Source organism: Drosophila obscura, unplaced genomic scaffold (assembly GCF_018151105.1).
Source record: "Drosophila obscura isolate BZ-5 IFL unplaced genomic scaffold, ASM1815110v1 contig_191, whole genome shotgun sequence".
Lineage (NCBI taxonomy): Eukaryota > Metazoa > Arthropoda > Insecta > Diptera > Drosophilidae > Drosophila > Drosophila obscura.
Genome location: NW_024542780.1, coordinates 608,856 through 619,420, shown reverse-complemented (window position 1 = coordinate 619,420; position 10,565 = coordinate 608,856). Strand labels below are relative to the sequence as shown.

General features: G+C 46.1%; 1 long non-coding RNA gene across 1 annotated transcript; it reads right to left on the bottom strand.

Annotated features, from left to right (window-relative positions):
- Nucleotides 1-8,866: 8,866 nt before the first annotated feature.
- LOC121404231 lies at nt 8,867-9,693 on the bottom strand. Its single transcript, XR_005967828.1, has 3 exons — nt 9,437-9,693; nt 9,153-9,352; nt 8,867-9,085 (listed from the first exon to the last, which is right to left on the bottom strand). It is a non-coding gene; the product is annotated as an uncharacterized LOC121404231 (long non-coding RNA).
- Nucleotides 9,694-10,565: the final 872 nt, after the last annotated feature.

Genomic DNA, 10,565 nt, shown 5'->3' with positions numbered 1-10,565 from the left:
GCTGAGCAGTGCGTTGTCGCCAAGGCTCAGAAGGATCAGTAAAAGGCGAAGCAGAGCAGTGCGTTGTCGCAAAGGCTCAGTGGGAACAGGAGAAGGCGAGACAGAGCAGTGCGTGGTCCCAAAGGCTCAGCGGGATTAGGAGAAGGCGAGGCAGAGTAGTGCGTTGTCGCAAAGGCTCAGTGGGAACAGGAGAAAGCGAGGCAGAGTAGTGCGTTGTCGCAAAGGCTCAGTGGGAACAGGAGAAGGCGAGGCAGGTAATGAACCGGGCTGAGTTGGATATGCGCGGGGTTCGCATAGCCATGGACACGTTCGGCGTTCGCGGCGTGTTCGTGTGTTTTCTGTTACAGAAAACAGATACGCGTGGTTTTGAATGGCGAGTTAGGCGTGGCGAGGCTATGTCGGCGTGTACCGGTGCGTAGCTAGGAGTTTGTCACTCAGAAAATGTGCCTCCGCGTGGCTTCGAGGTTTGTCGCTAAGTGATCGGCTGCTCAAATCTCTGCCTGCCTCGAACGCTGTTGTTTTCTTCTTCCTTTTCGATAGCTTCCTCCTGTTCTGTATCGATAGTTTTAGGGGTTGCCACCTCGTCCACCATCTTTAGTATTTTGGTATTAACTGATCTCACGCCTTCAGTGGCGGGTTTATTTTCTTACTTATAATTACTTATATAACTATTTATTAATTAAAAGAAAAAATGAAAGATGATATTGGAATTTGGCCTTCAGTGGCGGGTAGCGTTGTGGATGGGGGCTAAAAAACGAGAAGGAACGTGTGTGGGTTGCTTCTGGGGACGCGACTCTACTTATACCAGTATATACATTTTTGAGCTTATGATTTTTTAGAATTTTAGAATAAAAAAAAATTTTTAATCTTACATTTTTTGCTACATCTGCTATCTACATCTACAATGTATATTATACATCTGTTCAGGCCAGCAGCGCTGTTAACATAGCAGCGTTAACAGTCGGTTGACAGCGTTGCTAACAGCGGACTGTTAGCTCGCTCTCTCTCTCGTGCCCTTTGCTCTTGCGCTGCTCAGTCACGATCCACTCGACTCTCCAGCACTGGCGCTAGCATTATGCTGCCCAAAATACATAGTGGGAGTCTCTGTTCAACTACGAACCGATTACAAGCGCACATCAACCCCCAGCTGTATCAATTACCCGCAAATATACGCAAACATGTAATTGACGCCCCCGACTACTTTTATTTGGGAATACGGTCTTTGGGGACGTCCAACATCCACCCTCCTGCAATCATTGGTCCTTCGGGCCGGATCTTCGCCTTCCCTATAAGGAGGAGTCCAATCAGCAAGAATCTGTGGATTACATTCCGAAGATAAGTACGATTGCGTCTTCCCAAATCGATTCCTAGTGCGATTGGTCTTATTCCCGCGAAGTCCAAGTTCCGCGATACATGTATATTCTTATATACATATGTGTTCATCCATTGCTATCCAGTTTCTGTGTCGTGTTCCTTTTCGCCAACGCCATATTATCGGCGATTCCGGCTTTTCTCGCTACTTCGACTCCAACTACCAGTGCTACGGTAGTTCTCTAATTTGATTTGTCTGTGCATCCGATTTCTCCACTGTGAATTAACAAAATAAATCACCATAATCCAGCCCCACTAACTACAAGTGCATTCCGAGCATATGTACATACATTCCAGACCATAAGAGCGGCTTCCGTAACAAATAGACGAACATACCTACATACACCGGGACCGGGAAGAGCTAAGCCTAGACATTGGGAGGCCATTTATAGTCAATGACTTAATGGATATCCTACTTAGCTCGCAAAACAATTGGGATGCCGTGAGCACCTACGCTGCAGAGATCATCCAATCCTTGCGTCGCGCTGAAAGACGTCCTTCATGCCATCTCCCCCTCGCGAAGTAATATTTAACGGTCGTACCGCGAAAGGGATAAGGAGAGTAGGGGGGTTTTTAGTGGGTGAGGTAATTCCAAGTCCCACACTTATCGGCTTTCAATGCTTTTCCCCTCCTATACATACAAAAAAAAAAAAAACCTACATACACATTCCAAATTACACGACCCACCCCAATAAAAATACAATTGGCATAGTACATTGGGTTGAGTCTGTTCTTCTTATTTCCGATCTGGTTAATAAATAACTTGTTTGATCGAGAGCATTTTCCTCGATATAGTTGTTCAAGGATGGGGGTGTGTCAATCTCCAGTGAGCTAATTATACTCGTTGCGAAGAAAATTGCTGTAGTCCAAGAATACTGCGAAAGTCGAGGGGGTTCAGTTGAGTACTAGCCAATAACTATTTATTCGGTTTCTAAGTGCATGAGCACTGAGCATAAGCGGGCTTCTAATGTGGTGAATTCAATTTAAAATTGAATGCAAGAGCGTAACAAAGAGAGTAAGAATGAGCGTAAGATACTACAATGCGAGTCATTTAAGTGATTATTATATTATATTATATTGTGACATTAAGAGCTTGACCGAACATAACTAACGTATAATCCCAAGTGGTCCTAGCATTTAACATCTACGTAAAATTATATTGCACATTAAAAAAATATAATTATTGTATTAAAACAACATCCATATATACAAACATCTACATACCGCTCACGATCTCTACATACTGCCTTCCACACATACATTCCGCTCATAACTACATACATTCAATATTAAAAATCTGCGATTCCGAGCAATATACGCATTCCAGCCATACGTCTCAGTCGCCACACTAAAGAATATTATCTCCAAATACGCAATAAATTATACTTAACCCAGGCACAGCGCATTTCCGCAGCTAGTTCGCATTTTCCCGTAAAATCTTCAAATTGTGTTTCCGTGGGACAAAGAGAAACTAGAGGTGACAAAACTAAAAAAGTATCGGTATCACCGACTAAGCTGTCACGAAACCCAATACAAGATATAAAAGTGCCCGAACACTTAAAATTACTAATCGAACACCAAATACAAGACAATAAATAAATACAAGCCGCGAACTGTCCAAAAGTACAAAGTCCTACGTCTGTTCCGCATCGATGTAAAAACGACTGTAGAAGGAATCATTGTTTTTGTTTCATACTCGCTCCGATAGTCTCCACCACACCAGTAGCAGTTAATTTCTTGGCTCGTGCATCCTATCGGCTCTACTATCTCCACGGCATAATAAAGGAGCAATAAAGGAAAAATTCCGTCTGCAATCCATCCGCACTAGATAAGAAAGAAAATTTACCCACTGCACAAGTCCGTCAAAAGGTAAACGGAGGAGCGCCGCACTAACAATATTATTTAAATATAGCCACAGCCAGTGTGAACGTTCCTCTCCTCGGCGTGTATCAATTTGATCCACTCATTGTTTGGGAAACTCGATCCAGAGCGACCACAAATAATCCGAGTCGGTAATAAAAATTGTTGTCCAGCAACGCGCGAGGCCTTTTTATTTTTCCATTCGTCCAGTAGTAGGTTTTGTGTTTTTTTTTTGTATTTTGTCTTTCCATTTTGTTCCGTTCGAATAAAAAGATTTATTGTCCGTTTTCGTGTGTGGTGCTCAGCCCAGCCTAAGTTATTTTTCTTTCGCGAATTCCCCATCCGATTATGCCAACAGGACACAAGGACATCAAAAAGCCTTTGCCTGTGACTTCGCCAAGTCGGCGACGCATCTCTTCCGCCTCCGGAACTACGCCGACGCAAAACATCAAGTCGCCACCCCCTCCAAGACCAGCCAGTAGTAACCCAGCTGCAAGGACCCAATCGTTTATATTCCCATCTCCCGTCACCCTCCAGGTGCCAGCTCGGATCCACGACGATCCAGCCAGCGCTCGCGTTACCAGTCCCGTCAGCTTTAGACCCTCCATGACAATGGCTCAATCCGCCACCACTACTGCACGAGCAAGACTAGTCGCCGCCATTGGCCGTCTGTCTCACCTAGAAGCGCGCATAACTGCCACTCCATCCGCCTCACTTTCCGAGGTCCGCAAGGCCAAATCCAGAGCATGTGGGCGGAGGTCGAGGCGGAGTATAAGGCTGGCTCCGCAGCGATGGTTGACGATTCTAGGCCAAACAGCAGTCCATCCGTCTGCACCGCAAACCTACCAGGGCGGCTGTCGACTGCCGCCTTGCGACTACGTCTGCTAGCCTACTTTTCGAGATTTATTTACTGCAATTTACATAAATAATTCTAGGCTGTCTCCAGAGAAGCTGTACCATCTCACCGCGAAGACAAGTGGCGATCCGAAGGCCATAGTCGAGAAGTCCCCGCTCACAAACGATGGTTTCGAGTCGGCATGGGCGGCCCTCCGAAACCGTTACGAAAATAATCGGCTCCTGGTGACCAACCAGATTAACATTCTCCTCTTTCTGCCTGGCATCAGTCCGAGACCAGTCGGGCTCTGAAAGAGCTCCAAAAGCACTATGCAAGCGGTCCTAACCGCCCTTGCCCTTGCTCACTCCAAGGTCTGCACCGACAATTGGGATAGTCTCCTCGTGACTATCTGTGCCTCCAAATTGCCTAAATCTACCCGGGCTTTTTGGGAAGCGTCAGTCACTGACAAGAAGGAGGTGCCTCCATGGACCGAAATCGACTCCTTCCTAACTAAGCGGTACTGACCCTAGAGGCCATGGAGAGCGACCCATCCATTTCCAAAGGCGATCTGAATCCACCACAGTTCAAAGGTAATCAGAATCCGCAACCCACCAGAAGCCAGTGCAATCCGTTCCGTCAATCAGACGTAAGCCGGCAAGTACCTGCCGCACAAAATTCAAGTTCTTCCGAACCTGCGACGAATGTTCAGACGTATTTCGCTTCCGGCACAAGTTCTGACCTTTTAGGCACAGCAATCATTATTTGCCACCTTAGAACGAATTTCCGCGCCCGCGCCCTGATCGACTCGGGCTCCGAAGCAACGTATATTACGCAGGACTGCAAATAATGATTATTTGTTTTTTATTATTACAAAAAATCATTCACTTAAAAACACTTTAAGACAGCGAGAAATATACCAATATTCATCTTAAATGATAATCTATGCATTTCCACCATGATTTGATAATTTTCAAGTTTTATTGACTCACTCAGAACATAATGATTAATTTTAAGTTATATAACTCAAAAAATAATCATTATCTTTGAGTTTTATTTTTTGCTCAAAAATAAAACTCAAGTTGTAATTTCGACTTTTCCTTAGGGTAAATAAAAATATTATATTTATTCACACTCAGTAAGAAAAGACAAAACATAGCAAACATTTTTTTTTTATAAAAAAATTCTTCAGGAAAAGTGTATTTTAAAACAAAATAATATTATTACGGAACGTCTTTTCAACACGATTCAATTGCCATTCCAATTTATCCAGACACAAGTCTCGAGCCTCAAGCAGACAGTATCCGCTCAATCCAAGAAGCTCTGTCAGTTTTCCATTCGCTCTCCCACTAAGCCGGGTTTACAATTAAATGCCGCAGCCTACGTTATTTCGGAACTGGCAAAGAATCTTCCGTTGCATCCGATCTCGCAAAGTATCTTGAAACACTTGCCAAGCCTTCTCTTAGCGGATCCGAAGTTTTTTGGAGAACTCACCAATCGATGTCCTGATTGGAGCCGATATTCTTCCATCCGTAATGTTAGGCGGCTTACAAAACAACATATGTGGCTCTCTCCTCGGGCAAGAAACCATTTTTGGTTGGGTGCTCACTGGTCCCGTGTCCAATACGGCGAGCCATCAAGTTGCATCCTTTTCTTGTCAAATTTCCAGAGTAGCTTCCAATAACCCAAGTTTGCCCGTCATCCGTTCCAAGCTCACTTCTAATGCTTCTTCGACTTTTTCATTTCACCCTAGCCTTCCACATACAGACATGGCTACTCGATCCCGTTGCATCGCACCGTGGAGAGCAGACTTTCCCGGGTTAAGTCCTACCAATGCCGAGTCTGATCTGAAATCCATCCTCTACGGAAATGACGCCGCTTTATCCGCCTGGATTCCGAAAGGAGGTTCCAAGCTGTCCTCCACTTCAGCTACTGCACCAATTGTATGGCTCACCGACACTCCGGCCAGGATTGCCGAAGCGGTGATCGGTGTAAGGTGTGTAACCGGAGCCACCACACGTTACTCCACCTTCCCAGTCTCGGCGCCCATCTGGCTCCTCTGCGGCACCGCCGCCTTCATCTTCAGCGTACAGCGCCGATGTGCGCCCGTCTCGTCTTCCTGCGAGCCGCCCCGGCATAGGAATCCCGGATCCATCAGCAACCTCCTTGCTTCCGAATCGGAGCATATAGAGTCTGTGCAATCCTGCAAGGGGGGGGAATGTTCAGAGTGAGGACGGCGCTGGCGGAGCAACAGCTCTGTGGGCATTCGTTGCCTTCGCTCTCGCTCTCACGCTTATGAGCGTTTTTCCCCCGGTGACGCGCTCTCGCGCGCTCAGACTCACCACGCTTACGCTTACGCTCCCGCCCACGCTCACGCACGGGCTCCGGCAACGACAGCCGGTCGGCAGCTGACTTCAACGGAGATGTAATGCGCTTCTTCACCCCAAGCAAAACGGCTGGCTTTTGCACGCGATCTTCTAAACATTATATATAAGTGAATAAACCTACGAATATACACTGAATAAATTGGAACCACCACGTCTCTACTTTGGGAATTTTTAACCGTAACTTCCAGACGCCCCCTACGCTTAAGCATTGGTCCTTCGAGCCGGATATACTTCGCCTTCCCCAACCTATCCAGCATTCGAGCACTGCATCGCCTTCACCACCAGGATCCTAAATAAGTACGATTTTCGTGTGCCACAAATCCCTTCCATTCGCGATTTGTGTTCCCAATTTCCGAAAAGTCCAAGTTCCGCGATATAGGTACATATATATATTCTTATATATGTATTTATTTCTTCATTCTGTGCCAAGCCAGTTAGCCGCCACCACTACAAATGTTAACGCAGATATAGTAGATCTCACTGATACTTCTCCAACAGGTGTCCATTATAACAACTCTTTTAAAATTGTTTATTGGAACGCCTGCGCTGCTTAGGACCAAATTTTGGAACTGGAGTTTTTCATGCAGCGACACAATATTGACATAATGATGGTTATAGAGACCCGTATAGCCAAAAATGTCAACACTAACACCATTATAGCTGACAGTCTTACTATAAATGGATACGTGAGATATGCTGCCTCACATCCCTCTGTCAGCAGAAGAGGGGGAGTAGCAATCTACGTAAAAGCTGACCTCAAGCACACTGCGCTAGAACCCATCGAAGAAGAATTCCTGCAATGTGCCCCAATAGCGCTAACTACCAGTAAAAATGAGGTAATTGCAATAGCTCCCATATACTGCCCGCCTGTTGCCACCTGGACGGCACAACACTTTAAAAAACTATTTATGCATTTGGGAAATCTTTGCTCAGGCTCTAAATTCATAGTAGCCGGGGACTTTAATGCTAAGCATCAATGGTGGGGTAACGTCAGATCATGCAAAAGGGGGAGGGTCCTAATGGAAGCCATCCATTCAAACTGCAGACTAAACGTACTGGCCACAGGGGGAGCTACACACTTCCCCTTTGACCCCAGAAAAAGGCCCTCCGCCATAGACTTTGCAGTTTATGCAGGCGTTAGCTGTGAGAGACTACCCAACAAGGCTAATATCAGAAAGTTTCAGGAGTACTTACTGCAACGTATAAATTGAAATATCCAAATCAGATCAGGAGAAGACATAGAGGATGCGATCGACATCTTCTATCAAAACATATATAATGCAGCGGCGACTGCTACTACGATAACAACTTCGCGGTTTGCGCCAGGCACAGGAAGACTGCCAATCGTTAGGAAAGCTCAAAGACTCCTAAGAATAAAATGGAAGCTTAAGCGTGAGCACATGCGGATGCCTACACCAGAGTCGCGAAGGTTATGTAATGCAGCAAACTCGAAGCTTAAAAAGGCAATTCGTGAAATGAAAAATAGTCAAATGAATAAACTTTTTAAAGAAGTAGACGCTAGTGATCGGTATAGGATGGACAAACTGTGGCGGTTAACAAACAAGTTCAAGAGACAGCCAGAACCAAACTGGCCTCTAAAAATGCCTAGCTGTAGTGGTGGTAGCTATAGGTGGACAAGAACTAGCGAGGAAAAAGCTGAGGCATTTGTTTCGCATTTGGAAGAAAGATTTGCACCAAAATTGGCCAACACTGAGGAATTTAGGAACGGGGTAGAAGAGGAGCGTAAAGAACTAGAACAGCTAAAGCGCTTAACAGCAACACCGGAGTGGCTCCAAAGACAGCAATTTGGGGAAACTAGCGACGGAAATAAACCTCCTTTCAGGCCTATCTCACCAAATGAAGTCATGCTGGAAATAAGATCTCTGAAAAACAAAAAAGCCCCTGGGATGGATCGGGTTAATAACAAAGTTAGTTTTTCATTCTGGACTCCTATGAAAAACGATTATTCTGTTCTGCTGTTTTCATAGACGTAAGTGAAGCCTTCGACAGAGTCTGGCACAGTGGCCTTCTGCTCAAGCTAGCCAAGCCGCTGCCTTTTGCGTACTATCAGGTTTTGGAAAGCTATCTCACTGATAGATCATTTGTTGTAAATGGCCAAAACGGAGTACGGTCTAGATCCGGAAGAATCTGCGCTGGAGTTCCACAAGGGAGTGTCCTTGGCCCCGTGCTATACACTGTCTTTACGTCAGACATGCCACTGCCGCACCTAGCAGGACAAAATGATGGAAGAGGGTCAGATTACTTTAAGGACATGCTGTTATCAACATATGCTGACGATACCATCATCTTGTGTGCCAGTAGCTTGGCCACTACAGCAGTCCGTACGAACGAGATCTATCTCAAAAGTTTCACCTCCTGGGCGTCTAAATGGGGCATCAACCTAAACAATGACAAAACGATACATGTATTATACACAAGGAAATCAATGGGAAACGGAATTAGCGAACTGTCACCAAAAATGTATGATACTCATATCGTTAATAAGCGTAGTCACCGCTACTTAGGCCTGATAATGGACAGGAAGCTGGTCCTGCATGCACATGTATCCTGCCTGGTGAATAGAGTGAGGACAGCAGCCATAAAGTTGAATTGGATTATAGGCAGTCAGAGCCGGCTGTCAAAAGAATGCAAAATGGTTGTGTATAAGCAAATAATAGCCCCGATATGGCAATATGCCTTACCTGTTTGGGGAGCTTTGGTATGTGACTCTCAATTCCGCAGGATAGAAGGCACGCAAAACCGACTCGTGAGAAAGATTGCAATGGCCAGCAGATACATCAGAAGCCAGGACATCCGAGAGGCACACAACATCGACTCAGCAGAGGACATCTTTAACACGTCTAGCAGCAGGATTGCAACATCACTTTTTACTCATCCAAATCTGGAAGCAAGGAAGCTCATTATGTATCCATTCATCCCTCAGAGACTGGACCGGCCGAGATACAAAAAGAGGCTGGTAACTCACGTTCGTCCGCTCCAACAGCAGCTCTTGCAGATAGCAGCAGCCCAACAGCAGCAACCGCTGCCAACTTTAATTCACTGCGAGCAGATTGCATTTGAGCAGCAGCGTCTACTAAATGAAGCCCGAGCCAAGGAGGCAGTTATCCAGCGAAAACGCCTTGAACAAGAGCGTCGCATAGCTCTCGGAATCCCACAGGAGAGACCTTCCATATGCTGGGTGAATCACGTTGCTCGGATGCTGAGAACTGGGGAAAGAACTCGGTTACAAATGGCAGAAACAATCCGTTTTGAGCCTGAATACATGCAGAGGCTCATAATGACTCCGCTCGAGCCACATGAGCTCCCTCCGCCTACTCCTGAGCAGCTGCTAGAGGAGGGAATGAACACTCTGCAACAGCGACTGGAAAGGGAATTGGATGACGCGATGGACGCCGCATTTACTGCTGAAGAGAACCGAGCCCGCACTGATCAACAAGAAGAGGCTCCAGCTGGAAGTTTGGCGATCGTGCAGTCGGAGGCCAGGATCTGCAGAGTTTCTAAAAAGAGACAGAGAAAAATTAATAATGCTGATCAGGGTGGCAAAAACTCTGTTTTCCTTTATCCACAGCTTCTGGTGCCATCCTGGAGCGTACAGAACGAGGTCGACCCACTCAAGTTCACTCGGCAGCTGGCCAAATTCAGGCAAATCATCTGGCTTGGGGCATGGAGCGGCCACATACAGCCGCCTCTACACGGACTGGACCAGAGCCATTGTCCAATGGCACGAGAGGGCCACTACAACGCTTACAGTGGCCGGCTGTGGGCCTGCTGGTCACTGGCCTTTTGTTGATTCCAGGACGGCTGCAGCAGCCAGGTGACAGCACGAGGCAGCTGCCACGGACACCTCCATACGAGCTTGGGATCCAAGGGCGCAGAGCTGGGCATCTGTGGTGGAGGGCAGCACACCGGAAAACACGCCCCCTAATAACAGAAAGCCTAAAGTTTGATTCAGCAGATAAATGATGTTTTTTTAATACTTACAATCACAATTTGTACAGCCGTTATGTTAGCATCTTCTTCTTCTTTGTACACATATGCCTGAAAATACTAGTCGCCTTTAAAAAAAATACTGAATAAGCTTTATCGATAAATTT